The sequence below is a fragment of the Carettochelys insculpta genome, chromosome 1 (assembly GCF_033958435.1).
Source record: "Carettochelys insculpta isolate YL-2023 chromosome 1, ASM3395843v1, whole genome shotgun sequence".
In the NCBI taxonomy this organism is placed as follows: domain Eukaryota; kingdom Metazoa; phylum Chordata; order Testudines; family Carettochelyidae; genus Carettochelys; species Carettochelys insculpta.
In genome coordinates, this window is record NC_134137.1 from 222,647,117 (window position 1) to 222,663,790 (window position 16,674).

Here is a 16,674-nt window from a genome sequence, read left to right on the forward strand (position 1 = left end):
AGGCCACTCCGGCGTGTCTGGCTGGAGGGCCTTGTCAAAGAGCAGCATTTTCAGCCGCATCTCTGTCCTTCCTTGCTCTGGCTGTGAGCTTTGCGCAGAAGGAGCATTTCTGGGTGACATGAGATTCCCCGAGGCACCTAATGCACTGACTGTGCCCATCGGAGGCCGGCATCACTTCGCGACATGACTCTCACTTTTTGAATCCTGAAGAGGACATTGTGGTGAGTCTTTGAGTTGTTAATAGGGTACTTAGCACCTTCTCTGTGCCTGTTCCCCTCTCGGACTCAGCCTGCCATGGCAGGAGGCCTAATGGCCTTATGTCCCCGGGCCTCCGCTGCTCCGCTTGCTACTAAGGCTGTAAAACTTTACTTTTTACTCTCTTTTCTTTTTTTTTTTTTTTTGAAAACAATAACAAGCTAACTTAAGCTAAGACTGAAAAAGAATCTCTAACACTTTAAAAACATTAAATACACTAACTCTGGCCGTAGCCTGAGCGGATTCTGTCTGCAGCCGATGGCGGTTAAAGAGGAACTGGTGGGGACCGGATCGCACACGTGGCTGGGAGCATGCAAGGGAGCAGCGCACGCTGGTGCATGTGCAGTCCGGCAGAAACTGCTGGAAAGATCCGACCTGCGGCGCCGGGGCGAGCCCGACACCTATCGTGGAGCACCCACGGGGACACTCAAGGAAGAATCTCTTGTTCTGTACCAGTGAGGTCCCAAGCATGTTGGATGAGAGAGGTTCAACCTATACTGGTTATTCCGCAACTGTCTGCTACAGGGTTCCCTGGATCTTTTTCTCAAATAGCTGACCATGTCCACCGTTGGAGGATATTTGACTAGACGAACCATTGGTCTGTTTCAGTATATCATATCTCCTACATCACTATGTTACCAGGTCTGTATATCTAGCTTTCTGTCTGAGATAGTCATGTGGTCCCCATTACCATAGTACCTGAGAGGGTTGGGGGAGGGGGCAATTGACCCAGGGTCCAGGGCTCCCAGATGCCATTGCCACTAATGCAGCAACCTTGGCTGCTGGAGCCCCAGGCCCTTTAAGTTGCTGCTAGAGCCCAGGGTAGTGTGCTCAGAATGGCCACACTGGCAGGCAGGAGAGGCACGGCATGGTCCAGGTGGCCTTCAGGGCTGGCTGCCTCAGCCCTGCCCATTTCACCTAAGGCTCAGCCCCTTCAGGGAAAAGGGAGTCCCCCCCCTTACCAAGGGACCAGCAATCCTGGTGCCCTCCTTGTCTCCCCAATCCCTCCTGGCAGCCAGGTACCTCCTCACAATCTTTAAGTGCTTTTGTTCTCACAACCTTGCTGTGAGGTAGGAATGTGGTGTCATCCCAATTCTGTAGATGGTAATTGTGGCACAAAGTAGATAACTTACTTACTCAAGGTCACAAAGGAAGTTGTGTTGGAGCCAGGTCTTCCAGCTCCCAGGTTAGCATTCCAACCACTGGACCCATCCTCCTCCTCCTGTTGCACCAAACTTATTTCCTGCATGGACTCGCTACCAAAGCAAATTGACTCCCACAATGCATGTTTTGTGGGAGAAAAGAAAGCAGGTCCCTGCACCCAGTCATGTGAAATAGCTTCAGTGCCTGTTCCAGTTCAAATCCTCTGATTTTCTCTTTGGGTGTCAGGTTTGCACAAACCCTCAAAACTCTACAGAATCTGTTAAATTGTGCCTGGTTTGGTTCAAACAATAGGAAGCTATGAACTTTTCCAGTTTCTGCCTAAATTCTTAAAAGGCCCACATCTCCCAGAATACACAATGCTAGATGCCCTGCAACATTTACAAAAGTAACCCTGCAGTCCGAGTGCTGAAATTCTCCCTGGTGAAATAAATTACAGGAAAACCATGGGAGAAGGAAGCAACAAAAGGAAAATTTATCCTAATTAAATAAAAATATTACCCAAGACATGGAGGCCTTTCTATTCTTATCAGAAACTCCACCCACCTCCCAAATGAACAGCGAGTTGTCTCCAGATCCAGTCACCCATTTCACAAGTTGTTTAGTTTCAGAAGATAATTGTTGTTGCAGAGAATATTCAAGTCCAAATGTTCCTGGGGAAGGTAGTTCCAGTAATTCTGGGAAGGAGGCCAATCCCTTTGGCTTTATATGTAAATATTTGAAAAACACTATTTTATATACATATATTTTATACACATATACATACGTCTTCACACTTACAGCCTTGCAAAACTGCTAAGAAAAAACGTACCACTTTAAGCACAAATATCTACTTACCAAAACCACGATAACAGACAAGAACTTTAAAAAAGTGATCTCTCCCCCCATTATGGTAGGTGCATTAAACACAAATGCCTCAACCCTAAAAGCTTTTTCTGTTCCTTGGGATTCAATGATATGCAAGGCACAGGAAAAGACAAAAACCAATAAAAAGGATAAGAAATAGCTTTTCTGTGCCTAATAAAGGCATAAATGTCAGACTGAGAACTTCAGAACATTTTAGGTCTAAGCAAACTTTGTGTATTCTAGCCACAAGCTGGTAATCTCCCACTTTAATGGCATAAAACTTGTACTTTCTTGCATTTTAGAACACTGAGGTATCAGGCTTACAATCTGTGACTTTTTATCTACAGAAAAAATCTTTCACTCAGAATTGAAACTAGTCTATCCTATAAGCAGTAGCCATTAAGTGGGAAACACTCCATTTGAGGGAGAGAAGAGAAACACTTCTGTGGGAGGCTGATTTTAATTAATGAATTAATGGAATGGTGCACACTTGAAAAGCAGCTTGGCAGTTGGGATGCTGGAATAAATCGAGGACAGATAGATTAGGGGGCAGAGTGCAGGTGAGGCAGTCAAAAGTGGATAGCAAATAAATTAATCCATATCTCCGAAATTTATCATATGACAATCACCTGCATATTTTTGTATGGGTAGATAGATAGATGTATCTATATATATATATAGAGAGAGAGATATGGCATACAAAAACATAAAATAATCATTATGTATATTTTAGATAGATAGATATAGATATGGATATAGACATAGATATGATATACAAAACAAACAATAATCAGTATTCATATTTTATATCTATATATAGATATATAGACATATCTAGAGATAAACACATGGTATACAAAAAATACAATAATCATTATAGTAAACCCCCATATGCACATTCTTATATAATTTCACACATACATACGTACATAGAGTTTCATGAAATTCTTGGACAAAAGAGTTTATTAGAGGAAAAATGCAGTTTCTCTCTAACTATTCATGAATTTGACATATTTTTAGTCATTCACAAATTGGCCAGAAAACAACAAAGTCCTATAGTATCACTGCTCACTTGCCCTTTAACTCAGTGTTTTGGTCAGTCATCTGGGTGATGCAGGTTCAAATCACAGTAGTGGAACTGACTTTCTAAATTCAGCAAAATTCCCACATTGTTTTCAGAACTTTCACTGATCTGAAACATCAGTTATTAACCCACCTCTACATACACACACAGAGATATGTATATTTTAATCTGTACCTATGAACATATATCCTAGCTGCAGTGACATAAATATTTCACAAATATATATATAAAATGCTATTTCTGTTAAATATTTGTATCACTGTCACATATAGGTTATTTGTGTTTTTAACATACAGGCAGATAAAAATGTATAAGTTTGTAAATATGCATAATCTCTCCCTTTTGCACATATACATGCTCATAAATACATAAATGGAAAGGCCAAGTGTAGAAAGACCTTTTACAAAATATTTTAATAGCTTTTTAAGAAATCTTCATCCAAAGTTCGAGGGTTTTTTTTTTGCTGTCTTACATCTTCTATTGCAAAATACACCTGCTTTCTTTTCTTTTCTTTCCCCCCATACTAAATATTTCTTCCATCTAATGACTCTCTTTATTAGACAGCATCTAATTTGCATACATTTACATACAATTTAACTGCTAGCTTGTGAGAACAAAGAAATGGCTCTGTATTATACTGAAGGACAATACTCAGAAAAGGAAGGTATAAAAACCAGCTAGCTCAGTGGCTGTGTATTCCCTTTGTTTCAGAAATACCAGGATTTTTAAACACACCACTTAGAGTGTGAAAAAGATTATTTCATCAAACAATGAAAAAAGATACAGTGCAGCTCCCTTTTAACACATTTTCTCTCTGGCCTGGTTAATGGGATTTAAGGGTCCAAGATTTTTTTTGCTTTTCCACTGTTTCCTGATGGATTTAATTCTGTCATATATTTTAGTTCATATTTATTCTTATACTAATTTATGTTGAAGATGAGCTCCAATGCTAATTCAATACCACCTTTTCCTAAGAGTCACACTGGGACATGATGAATGATCTTTGATGGGCATCAAGTACTCCGTCCTCAATGCCCAGCACTAATGGATTTTATAGAATGCTGCCAGGACTTTACCCTACAGCAAGAAGTACAGTGATAATGAAAACTTACCATGTGGCTGACTCAGAATCAACAGGAAGGGAAGCAGGGCTGAGCTCCACTTGTGAGAACAGGGAAGGACTGTGATCAGAGTAAATGCAGGTGGTAAAGGAGAAGTCAAGCCCTCTAGATCCCTAGAAGAAGAGGAGGAAAGACTTTCTGAGATCACATGTAAGGGAAAAGTCTTTAGAGAGAGAACACAGGTGATAATCCATAATCCACACAAATGAAGTATGCAACTGCCAAAGGCCTTACCTCCAAAAGCTTCACACTGGACATTCTAGTTCCAGGGTGTGGTTCAAATCCAAACCATGGGTAAATGGCACTAGAAAAATCTCATTAAAAAGGGTGGAGAAGTGCATGGCAAGTTGTGTATCGATCACCTCAGCGTCCTCTCAGTTGTATGCAACCTCTTGAGAAGTTCAAGTTTGAATACATCTCATTTGTTACTGCATTACGTCATAGCGTAGGCTTTATTTCCTACATTACTCTCGCCTCTAATGTCTTGACCTCTTCTTTGTGCAATTTGAGAATTTTATATTTTAGAAGGCGGCATGGCATGTGATCACTGACTAGGGGAAAAAAACCTCCAGTCGTTTTCAGGCAGCGAATCCCCTGCTAGACTACACGCCCAACGTTGATGGCAGCGTACCAGACTACTCATGAGGGATGACAACAACCTGGACAACTGAAAAGGTCAGAGCTTGGAGAAGGCACCTGCAGCCTCCCCTGTCAGACTACACTCTGGGACATTGCCATCTCCGATAGACAAGAGACAATGCAGAGGAACTATGATGAGGGATGTGATCAAGGGAAGCTTTGGCTTCTTTTACCTGATGGATTATGCCTACCATGTTTTTCTCATTCCCAGGTGGAGTACTGGACCAAAGAGGATGCAGGATGGGGCCATCATGGAGTGTGCCTCTCCTGTGGACTTACGAACTATGATAGACTTCTGGATTCTGCCATTCATGAACTGTGATTTAAATACCACCACACCTACATCCAGGTCAAGGCAGGTTACACCTACAGGATTTTAAACTTTGTTTGCTTATCCTCTTTCCCCTTAACCCACTCTTGATCCCTGGATTCCCCCCCCCCTTTATATTGTTAAATCTACCTTTTAGTTTGTTTTAAACATTAGCTACAATAAAACCTTTCTAGTGTGAGCAGTTCCATTACAGTCAATTGGAATGGGAATACTTATGGTAAAGAGCATTATTCCCAGTAGTACTTGTTTCAGTTCAAATGTGGGGTAGTCCAACACAAACACACCAAACAGCTATTTTAAATATATTTTTCAATGAGCTCTACTTTAAATGTACGTACGTATCACAACTCAATTCATGGGTGGAATTATCAAATGCAGCAGTGGTCTAACTCTTATTTCACTTAAGCCAATGTTAAACTTCCACTTGACTTAGCAGAAAGATAGGTCAACTTTCAAAACCAATAGGCAGCAGATTTAAAAACAACCATAAGGAAGTATTTCTTCACACCATACGCCACCAACCTGTGGAAACTGTTGCTAAGGGATGAAAAAACACTAACTGGGTTAAAAAAAAATCGATAATTTCATGAAGGATATGTACCTCTCAGTGATTAGCCAAGAGGATGACAGGTGCCATCCCAGGCTCTGGTTATTTTTATACCTTTGACCCCAGAAGCTGGGACTGGATGAATTGTCCTATTCTTTTCATTCCTTCTGAAGACTCTGGCACCAACCACTGTCAGAAGACAGGAAACTACTTCAGATGGCTCACTGGTCTGAGACAGTATGGCCATTTTTATGTTCTTATGTGCTTTTAAAAACTCCCTCCTCATGTCCAATTTTTTCAATTGCTTTGTGTCTACTTCTTGTAGCTAGAGAGGCAGCATTTACGGCTTTGTCCATTTTAAGCAGTATTGACACTCCCCTTGTAAATAGAAGGGACATTTTGCAAAAAGGTTGAATTTTTCAATATGAAAGAAAATTTTCAAGTGTGACCACTGTGATGAGTTATGTGGTTGAGACAGAACTCTCTTCTCCCACCAGTGTTTATCTCAACAAGCTGATCTGTATTAAAATAGAATTTGCCCTCTTTACACTGAATTTTAAAACACATTAGTCAGAATATTCAGAAACTATGTTTACTATTCCAAACAAGGCCTATCACAGGAACAGTACAGAGTAGTGAAGGCTGAAAGACTACCCAGGCCTGGTTTACACCAGAAGATGAAGTCATTTTAAGCCTTTGTGGTCAATTTTATAAACTCTCCAGCAGTCAATAAATCTGTTCTAAGCAGCCATAATGCCGACACCTGTACTCCTGAATTCCCAACAAAGTTACTCGAAAAATCAAATTTGCAATGCCAAGCTAAAACAGTGCAGATTAAGCAAGGTTAAAATCAATTTTATTAGCCCCAGAAACTGTCCCACAATGCCTCTCAAGGTGTCCTTTCACGTCATCACTCCAGGTGAACAGGAAGTAGGAAACAGGAAGCCCAGAATTTAGAATTCATTTGTTTATGACCAGTGTGGTGATCGCATATAGCTAATTTAGAGAGAGATCCAGCATGGAGCCATCAGGAGAGCCCACGACTCATTTTGTCTTGCAGGCTAGCCCCTGCCCCAAAACAGCATGTGACAGCTTAGCTGTGGGGGTCGTGTTTATATGACAGGCTGACACACTTCATTTCTGCAGAACACATTCGTACAGGGCAGCCCCCCTCCCTTACAAGTGCCAGAAGTCGGGGGTCTATCCCTTGCCCTACCACACCACATGGCTAGTAGGAGAGGCCAAGAAACTTCTTTTCTATGGGTCACATTTGTAAGGGGGGGAAGCCCCCACTCCCCTCTTACAGCTGCTATGCAGTCGGGGGTCTATCCTCCACCCTATAAAAACATGGCTGCTGCGCTGTGTGGTACACGCTTCCAGACGGCAGTAAGTCCTGGCTTGCACAGGGTGAAGGCTTCAAAGGTGGGAAAGATTTGGGGGCTGGCTGTTGCTGGGGGGAAGTTCCCCCCCACAGCAAAGATTTTCAGGAGCTGGCTGGCTGTCGCCAGGGCAACTCTCCCACTGCAGCAAAAATTTTCAGGATCTGTCAGTCACCGGGAGGCCCTGGCCAATGGTGAACGGTGTCTGCTCCATGTTAATGGGAACCTCACAAGCCCCTGGCTCTCCTCTGGCTCCACAGGACTGGGGAGCCCACCCTAGCCAATGGTGAATTGTGGGCTGGTCGCACTACATCCCGGTAAAGCTCCATGCTAATGGTGAATTGTGGGCTGCTCCCCCACCCCCACTTCCCAAAGCATATGGCTCAGGGCAGCTGCACAGTCTCTGTGGTGTCTTGTTTGCTGCACAAACAGTCAAAGATAATTGTAGCCTGAGCACCTTTGCTAATCCTCTTGACTGCTGTACACATTGGTGTTCTTCCCCCAGGGGACCAGTGAGGTTCCTGTTAGCATGGCTCAGTCAGAACACTGAAAAGCACCATTGCTATTTGCAGGCAGAATATTCCTTGGGGGATAACACAGGGATAACACTACTGAATGCCAGAAGATTTACAGGTGCTCTTTCCCCCGGGTACCAGCAAGATTCCTGTTAGCACGGCACAGTCAGAACATGGAAAGGCTCATAGATTATTGTAACCTGAGAACCTTTGCCAATCCTCTTGGCAGTTGTATGCATTTCTCTAGGCATTCTTTCCCCCCGGGGACCATGGATTTTCAACAGGGGAAAGACCAACCACTAGAAAGCAAGGTACTCTGTCTTTCCTTCTCTTCTTCTTCTGAGTGATGCTAACCACTGGACATCAAAGCCCTCTGGGATTCCCCACTTTCCCTAATTTCCTTCTGAAAATAAGCACTTTGGCTTCAAAGGGAGGGGAATGAGGGCAATGCAGTCTGGGAAGATGAAAGTGGATGTTATTATGACATTTGGCTAAAATGTCCGTGATTTATATGACACACAATATCTCATTGGGGAAAGAGACTTCTGAAAAATGGCTGGTTTTGAGGGCAATGCAGTGTAGGATGACATCATCACACTCCCACAACCACTTACAAGTATTTCTTTTCCCCATAATGCAGCCATGAAAAAGCCCAGAATGCAACAGAGCTCAGGGAACTGTGGGATAAGTTCCCACAAGACACTGCTGCAACAATCAAAGTTTGGCGATTGGGGACATGCTAAATCGACTTTGTGGGCAGGTGCAGACAACTTTAATTTTATAAAATCCAGTGTTACAAACTGACTTTGATAAATTCAACTTTATTTCTTTGTATAGACATACCCCAGACATTCTTCACAACATACTTCCTTAACATCTCAAAGAAATCAAGGCAATCACCTTTCTCCTTGACTGTTATACAGAAGGAAAACAATGACGTTTTGTGAGAGCACAATAAGTTTAAAATTGGCCCACAGAAAATGACATATCAAATTTCCATAGTTGGTTGTATTTTAGGCCTGCATGAACTAGATATTGGCACTAACTATCATACAGAGAGATATTTTGTACAAATTAAAGGATTATGCCTTTAATTGGGACACACTGGTGGATGGCCTACTGTCCTGATTAATATGTTGTCTCAATTAAGAGAAACAGCCATTTGAAAAAGTTGTCCAAAGAGACCTGAAATGGAGTAAAATGCTGTACTAAATAAAAAAAAAAACACGCGTAACTATGATTTATGCTGTATTTAAACTTGATTTCTTCTCTTAACCTTTATTTGGCAACTCTTATATTAAAAGATTTGAATTTAGAATCTCACACCCATTAAACACCTGGTTAAACACCACTTAACCCACAAGTACCAGCCAAATGTATCCCCATTTAAACAGAAATACTAGCAATGCTGTCCAGATTAAGCAGCATCTATTGCCATTCACTGTCATTAGGCTAAATAGTTTTCGTGGGACACAATCTAATTTAACAGATTTCTTGATTAAGAGCATACCAATTAAGTGAAGAATACTGACCCTGTAAATTTTCATGCAATGTTTTAAGGCTTCTGGCGACTGAAGTCCTATCCCATCTGTCTGGTTTGTGGGCCAGCCTTAAAATCCTGGCTTTGATGTCCTGTATCTATGGCATTACCTTAGGAGAGTTCCACATTCTAATGGGGCTTGGGATTTTCTAGGAAGCAACTGAGCCAACTAACAAAGTGCAGAACTGATGGAGCTGGATGGAGATTTTCTTGGAAATGCTCTTGAGAGACCAAAATCTGTTTCCATTCTTATGACTTTTCCTTCTGTATGTTTTGTATCAGTTTAGGAAATGATCCCTCTTTGATTGGCATAGAGGGTTTAATTTACTGGTGACACACATAAAACGGTGTCTTTTATAATCTCAGTAGTATTAAAATGTTCACTGTTTGTTTAATGTGGCATGTATGTGAGCTCATTGATGGAATGACAAGCCAAGAGGGGGGAAAAAACGCTCCATTGATACATCAGGTAAGGCACAAACAATGGCAATGCCAGCTTCTTAAATACACCTGCCAATGTACTGTACTGCTGTTCTTGTGGGACCATCTGCATGAGTTAGAGAGTATTTGTCTCTAGGATCCTCTGAAACGCGGTCTCTGATAAAACTGTAGACGAGGTTGTCAAGACGTGCCATGTGTTAATTTTCCAGGGAGAAACAGACAGACTTAGCAACTCATTTTCAGGTAAGGTCACCAAAACCTCACCTACGGGTGATGACTTTCCATTGCTACTAACCTCTTCAGTTGGACCTAAACAGTGACCTACCCAGAACTGGAAGGCTCAATCTGCCTCGCTTAATTCTGTGTGGTTCCACTTCAGTGTCTGCTTATTAATGTTGCTTTGTCACACTCAACAGGTATTAGTGATAACTACATCTGCCTGTTGAAAGTAGGTTATTCTGGGGCCAAATGCTGACATACTTTACATATAATACTTGGATGGTTAACTGAATCAAAGATCAGGGTTTACAATAGGGACTGAAAGGCCATAGACTCCTCTTATGCACCTGCTGACCACCTCTCCTCCTTTCAGGTGTTCCATCCCAGGAACCTAACCCCATAGCCTACAAGTCCCTGTAACCAGCCCTTCCAATCTGAGCGAGTGGCATTGCCCAAGTTTGGCCCATACAAAAAGTGGTCAGGCCATCACTCAGGTAGTCCCTGTCAGCTCTGTGGCCTATAGTATATGACTCTTCAAGCTTATATTTTAATATTAGATATATCTTAAAACAGCATAGCTCACTCTATAATCCACAGTACGTATGACATTATATTTTTTAGAGTAACTGACCCAAAACTAGTCACTTCCCAGAGAAGCACACATTCTCCAGATCCTTCTTTATTTTGATTGGCCTACTAATGACACTTAGGAAATCAGAAAGCAAACGTCTTCATACTGACACCTTGGTTATTTCTGAATAACTACAGGCTGAACCCCTCTAATCCAGCACCCTTGGGACCTGACTGGTGCCAGATGAGAGAATGTGCCAAATCGCAGGAGGTCAATATTGTATAGCAGCATTTGCAACACCTCCTCTGCTTACTGAGCCCTTAGATATTCAGGAGTAAATTACAGCTCAATAAGTGCACAGAATACTGAGAGCCAGGAACGGGAGCTGAAAACAAACTTTATGAGACCATGTCAAACTTGGCCATACTCATGAAAAGGGTCACCTAGCTAATTAAAATCATTGCAGATTATGGATGCTCCTGGACAAGAATGTTCCAGATTAGAGAGGTTCAACCTGTAGTAAATTAGCATACAAAAAAGTGCTTTCTAATATGCTATTGCTCTGTTCATATAGTCATATAACACTTATTACTGTCTCTTGGAAGCAAATGACTATCAGACAGAGAGAGAGTGCATGCACAATTCCTAGTAATGTCAAGGAGAGCTGAAAGTGCACAACACTTCTGAAAACCAGGCTCCAATCCACTAAGGGACTTAGAATTTCCAGGTGCCTAAAAGAAAAATCACTGGAATGACATGAGATCCAGCAAGTCCGTGTTAGGTACCTAAGCTCCCTATACAAATGGGCAGAGACAGGAACCATAGCACACAATCTGCAAAAGCCAGCATGCTAGGCAAGGAATGGTTTAGGCTAATATGGCAAAGAGAGACATGCAACCTAAGCCCTGTTCCTCTTAGGGAATAAGACACCCATTTTGCTAGAGATCCACCATCAAGACCACCTCTTCTGGAATTAAGTGACTTAGGCAAGTAAGTCAGTTTCTAGGAGAACAGATTAGGAACCTACTTGACTCCACGGAAAACAGGCAGGGAGGGGAGTAAAAGAAGAGATGGAAATAGCCCATCTTACATGCTTTAACTCAGCAGCCAGAGCACAAACTTGGGATACATGAGAACAGTTCAGTTCCCCCTCTGCCTGATGAGGAGAAGGGATATGAACAGCCAAACCACAGTTTCTAATGTTTTGTGTAAAAAAAGAGGAAATATTTTAAGGCCCCATGAAAGAATTTCTGGGCTAGATGTTCAGAAGGCATAAATCAGCATAGTTTCATGACTTTGAAGGCATCAGGCCAATTTACACCAACTGAAGATCTGTCCCTCTGTCATAGCAATGTGGTCATATTCCTAGTTGTACAGCCTATCATTACAAAGCACAAGTCAATGAAATAGTTATTACAGTGATTTCTACTATGAACAGGCATAGATGGAGAAAGTACAATTACACTAGTGTTCCCACAGCACCTAGATACTACAATGACAGGCATACTAAATACTCACGGGTAGGTTAGACAAGGGATTTGAGGAGAAAGGAACAGCACAGGTGAAGAAGAGTGGGTCAGCGTGAGGTGTGAAGAATGTGGAAAGAAGGCTGGGGAAAAGAGCAGGAAAACAGGCAGATGGGGACTACAGCAAGGCTATGCACAGACTTAAAGACAGGACAAGGACTTGATGTGTAACTTTGATACAGAATGCGACGGGAATCCACTGGAAAGCTATCATCATAAATTAATGTTTCAATATTTTATTTTATAACTTCACATCCAAAACCCACACCATGCTGTGTTGATATCTTACTTGACCAAGCACACCAATGTGTTTAATCCAAATGTAATATTATGACAGATAAGACAATACAGGAAGGCAACCAAGTGACTCGTACTCACTTTTCAAATCTTAGCATATTAAAGGTTAGATTCTAGCAGCAACACAATACTAATTCTACCTGACTTTCCACCAGAGAACAGGAATACTGTACAGAACACCCCAGGACAACTTGGCCATTAGACAGACATTAACAAACCCCTCACTGCACCAGCACGACTGTTAGAGTAGCAAATTAATTTGGTACATGTATTTTAATTGGCAGGGTATAAGCTACCCATTTTTCTAAGGAGGGAGGAGCGCATCAGAGCAGTGACCACTATTAAGCCATCCCTTATTGCTTTATGAGGAGGAGAGGCTGCACAGTGCATTGATTGGTGGGGGTGGGGGAGGCATGAAGGAAATAATTGCAGGAGAAACATAAACTTGTTCTAGATCATTACCAGCAACTTTAATTCAGACACCAGCAGTGCTTTTTTTGTGCCAGTACTTGCCTTGGCAGGCCCAGCCATGGGCTTGGCTGGGGGGGGCGTTTCAGGGAGCTGGCTGAGTACTAGAACCTTCTTTTTATTTTTTTAAAGCACATAAAAGGCACTGGACACCAGTAATGAGGTGGCTAGGCTGGAAGGGGAATGGGATATAGGATCTGGAGTGCTTCACTGCTCCAAGACCAATGCTGGTTTTGGCACTCCTTTAGCTCTAGCAAGTTACAGAAAAACAAGCAGGTGCTAGCAATCTGAGAGACCACATGCCAGCTACAGCTGCTTCAAACTGATTCAATTACATCTGCCTGAATAATCCCAGGACATTGAACTGGGACATTGAAGGAAGACATAGTCCGTTCTGGTTTTAGTGCCCTGTGAAAATAAAGTGTATGTCTCCCCTAGCGGATAAAGAAAAACCCAAAATGATCTGGAAGCAGGCGAGCATTTCCACCCCAGGGATAAGAAGGAAGCAAGTTTGCACTACTGCTACAATATACTAAGAAAGCCTTTCACGCTGAGTCCTGAAAAATATTCTAAAGGAGTCTGACAGCATTGCCTTGTTTCCCAAAACACTGGGTGCAGAATATTTGTTGAACACGCTCTTGGGATCAGGACTTCAGTCCAAACCTTGTTTGTACAAAAAAGGGCCAAGCTGCTGGGAAATTCTGGAGTGCAGAGTGTCCTCATTAGTTCCCATCTGCCATCAGAACTCAGCTCATGGCAAGTTTGGCTAAGTCCTGGTGTTCTCAGGTCCAAATCTGGGTCAGTTTTAATTATACTATGCAGAATTCAGAATGCAGTTTTTAAATCCTTATTATACAGCACAGAAGAACAGGCAGCTCTCCAACTAATCAATTTTTTAAAAGTACATATATAAAAATTTTAAACCAGGCTAGACAGACAGTGGGTGGAAGAGAAAAAAAAATATATGAGTGAGTGCAGGGGTTAGTTAAGAGAACTGTTAGCAAAAGTGGGTCACCAGCAAGTTCTGCTTGAAAACTTCAAAGGAATGAAAAAAAAATAAAAACACAACCTCTCGTCATTTACAAGACAGAGAGACTGATGTATACAATTCACATTGCTCTTAATGTCAGCATGAGTTACACACAACAATGCTGCAGCCAGTTTCCTGTAAATACAGGAAGGAAAGTCTTCTGGACCTAGGTTCTATTCCTGGTTCTGTCATGGTTGCCTTGTGCCGCTTGGCAGAGTTATCTCCTCACTTAGTAAAATGAAGATTATATTCCTTACCCCACACAGACAGTCTCAAGAGAGGTGTTGAGGTTTACCAGTTGAAAAAATATGGTGGGCGGTTTGGGTAGAAGGTGAAAAAAACTGCAGGATGATAACAAATGCCTACAAAGGTAAAACATTTCGAACTGTACAAGAAAATTTCTTCCCAGCTGAGCCTCTTCATGATCCAGGGTCAGGGTTTGAAAAGCACACAAGGTTGCTGACAAAAATCATCATCAACATCATGGGAAACAATACTGCTTATTGCTACCTGAACTAAAATTTGGGATTAAGATTTGGCTCAGTATCCTATCCATATAAATTGGGCCAACAAGTACTTTTAAAAAAGATGTCCCAAACCTACCATGTTGAGGACTTTCATCAGATGCAAGGAAGCCAAAACAAATCTTCACTGACAGGTGCTGACATAAAGCTAGTTCAGGAATGGAGGATGATGATCAATGAACAGAGTAAATGAATATGAATTGATACAGCCTTGTGTGGAAAGCTACAATATTCTTCCATCCCCTACTCCAAGCATTTCCTTATGTTTCTGGCCTTGCAGAAATAAATCATACACATTAACAAGCCACTCAAAGAGAGCTTAAAATCCCTTTGTGTTGGTTTCACTATTGTCTTGACCTTTGACTTCACAAATTACAAAAGCTAAGAATAAGGAGTGATCCCAGATAGTCTTTTTTATCTGCTTCTTTGGCAAATGCAATATACCACACTTCTTACAGATACACACATCCTTTTGTTGCCAGATGTACTTCCACAGCACATAGCACACTGAACCCCATCACAGTGCTCTAGGTATAGTTCAAAACCAACTACTTGAGACAACACTAAGCAGCCAAGACAGCTCAGCAGTGGTGGCAGATGTTGGGCACCCAGCAGCTTACACCTTTGAGAGTTCTCACATTTACAACAGACATGAATGTTGAGCAGCAGCAATCCATTACAATGGGAATTTCTGGAGAACTCACATTATTTTAATCAAAGTCTAGCCATCCTATAGAACAAAAAACTTATATACTCTAATACAAGCAGACTAGCCATGACCCTCCTTTCCCTAAGACTGCATGTACACTACAAGATAAATTCGACTTTAAGGCAGTTCTCAATATTAAAACATCACAGTCTTCACTGTAAATACCATTAGCTCAATTTAGTGAGCACTAATATACATATAATATCGATCTCACAATATCATCAGAGCTGGTGTGTGTAGCATCAAGTTAGAATTTAAGATTTTGCATAAAAGCCAGAATTGAAGTGCCATGTCTTTACATCAAGGCCATGCCTACACTAGCCCAAACCTTCGAAATGGCCATTTTGAAGATTACTAATGAGACGCTGAAATACATATTCAGTGCCTCACTAGCATGCCGGCTGCCATGGCACTTTGAAATTGCTGTGGCTTGTCCAGACAGGGCTCCTTTTTGAAAGGACCCCGCCATCTTTGAAATCCCTTTATTCCTATCTGCTGATAGGATTTCTGCTGGTAGGAATAAGGGGATTTCAAAGTTGGCAGGGTCCTTTCGAAAAGGAGCCCCATCTGGACATGCCGTGCACCAGTGAGCCACGGCAATTTCAAAGTGCCACAGCTGCCGGCATACTAATGAGATGCTGAATATATATTTCAGCACCTTATTAGGAATCTTCAAAATGGCCATTTGCATTTGCATGGCCATTTTGAAGGTTTGGACTAGTGTAGACGTAGCCCAAATTTATTAGCCTCCAGAAATGTCCTGTATGCATCCTACAAAGCTAAACAGTTACCCTCCATGTATGGCCACTTCCTTTTCTGCTGCTATCCATCTAGGCATGCAGGAAGAAGGTCACGGAAAGCCCACAAATTGTAGATCAAATTTGAATTTGAATTCATTAGCACCCAGGCATGCAAATATAAAGGGCCCACACAATGAAAATATTCTTTTACCCATTGCATCACACTGCATCAGTAGCCATCTAACTGCATCAGTATGCAATCGCATCAGTAGCCATCTCCTGCAATCATGAGCACTAAGGGTAGCGATCTGCCTAGTACTTCTCAGGCTTGCAGAAGAGCTCCAGCGTGGACCCTTCAGGAAATTCTGAATCTTCCTGCAGTTTGGGGAGACGAATCAGTGGTCAAGTGATTTTGGGCAGCCAAGAGTATTGTGGTAATCTATGATCACCTGTTGTACGAGATGACTGCCAGAGGTTACTCACGACATTTGTGATCTATCAACACCTGCAAAATCACGAAGCACCCCTTTCGGTTTATATACTCAGAGGCCAGGTGGGTTGGGGCCATGACAAGGCTGTGCACGCCATCTATTGCCCCACTGCAGTTAGGAAACCCCACAGCAGGAAAACCATTCACTATGGCCTGTACATCTCCCAGGTTCATGGTCTTCCTGAGGAAATGCCAACAGATTGCACAGGTCACCTGCATTATCATGGGCCCCAGTGTAGAT

At 42.0% G+C, this 16,674-nt stretch overlaps 1 protein-coding gene across 14 annotated transcripts in view; it reads right to left on the reverse strand.

Moving 5' to 3' along the window:
- The window catches only part of ZBTB20 (zinc finger and BTB domain containing 20), a 750,151-nt gene that overhangs the window by 561,928 nt on the left and 171,549 nt on the right, over positions 1 to 16,674 (reverse strand). For all 14 annotated transcript variants that reach the window (XM_075000257.1, XM_075000328.1, XM_075000320.1 and 11 more), the window contains exon 3: positions 4,459 to 4,580. The gene's annotated coding sequence lies outside the window, so the exon portion shown is untranslated. The remainder of the gene's footprint in view (positions 1 to 4,458; positions 4,581 to 16,674) is intronic.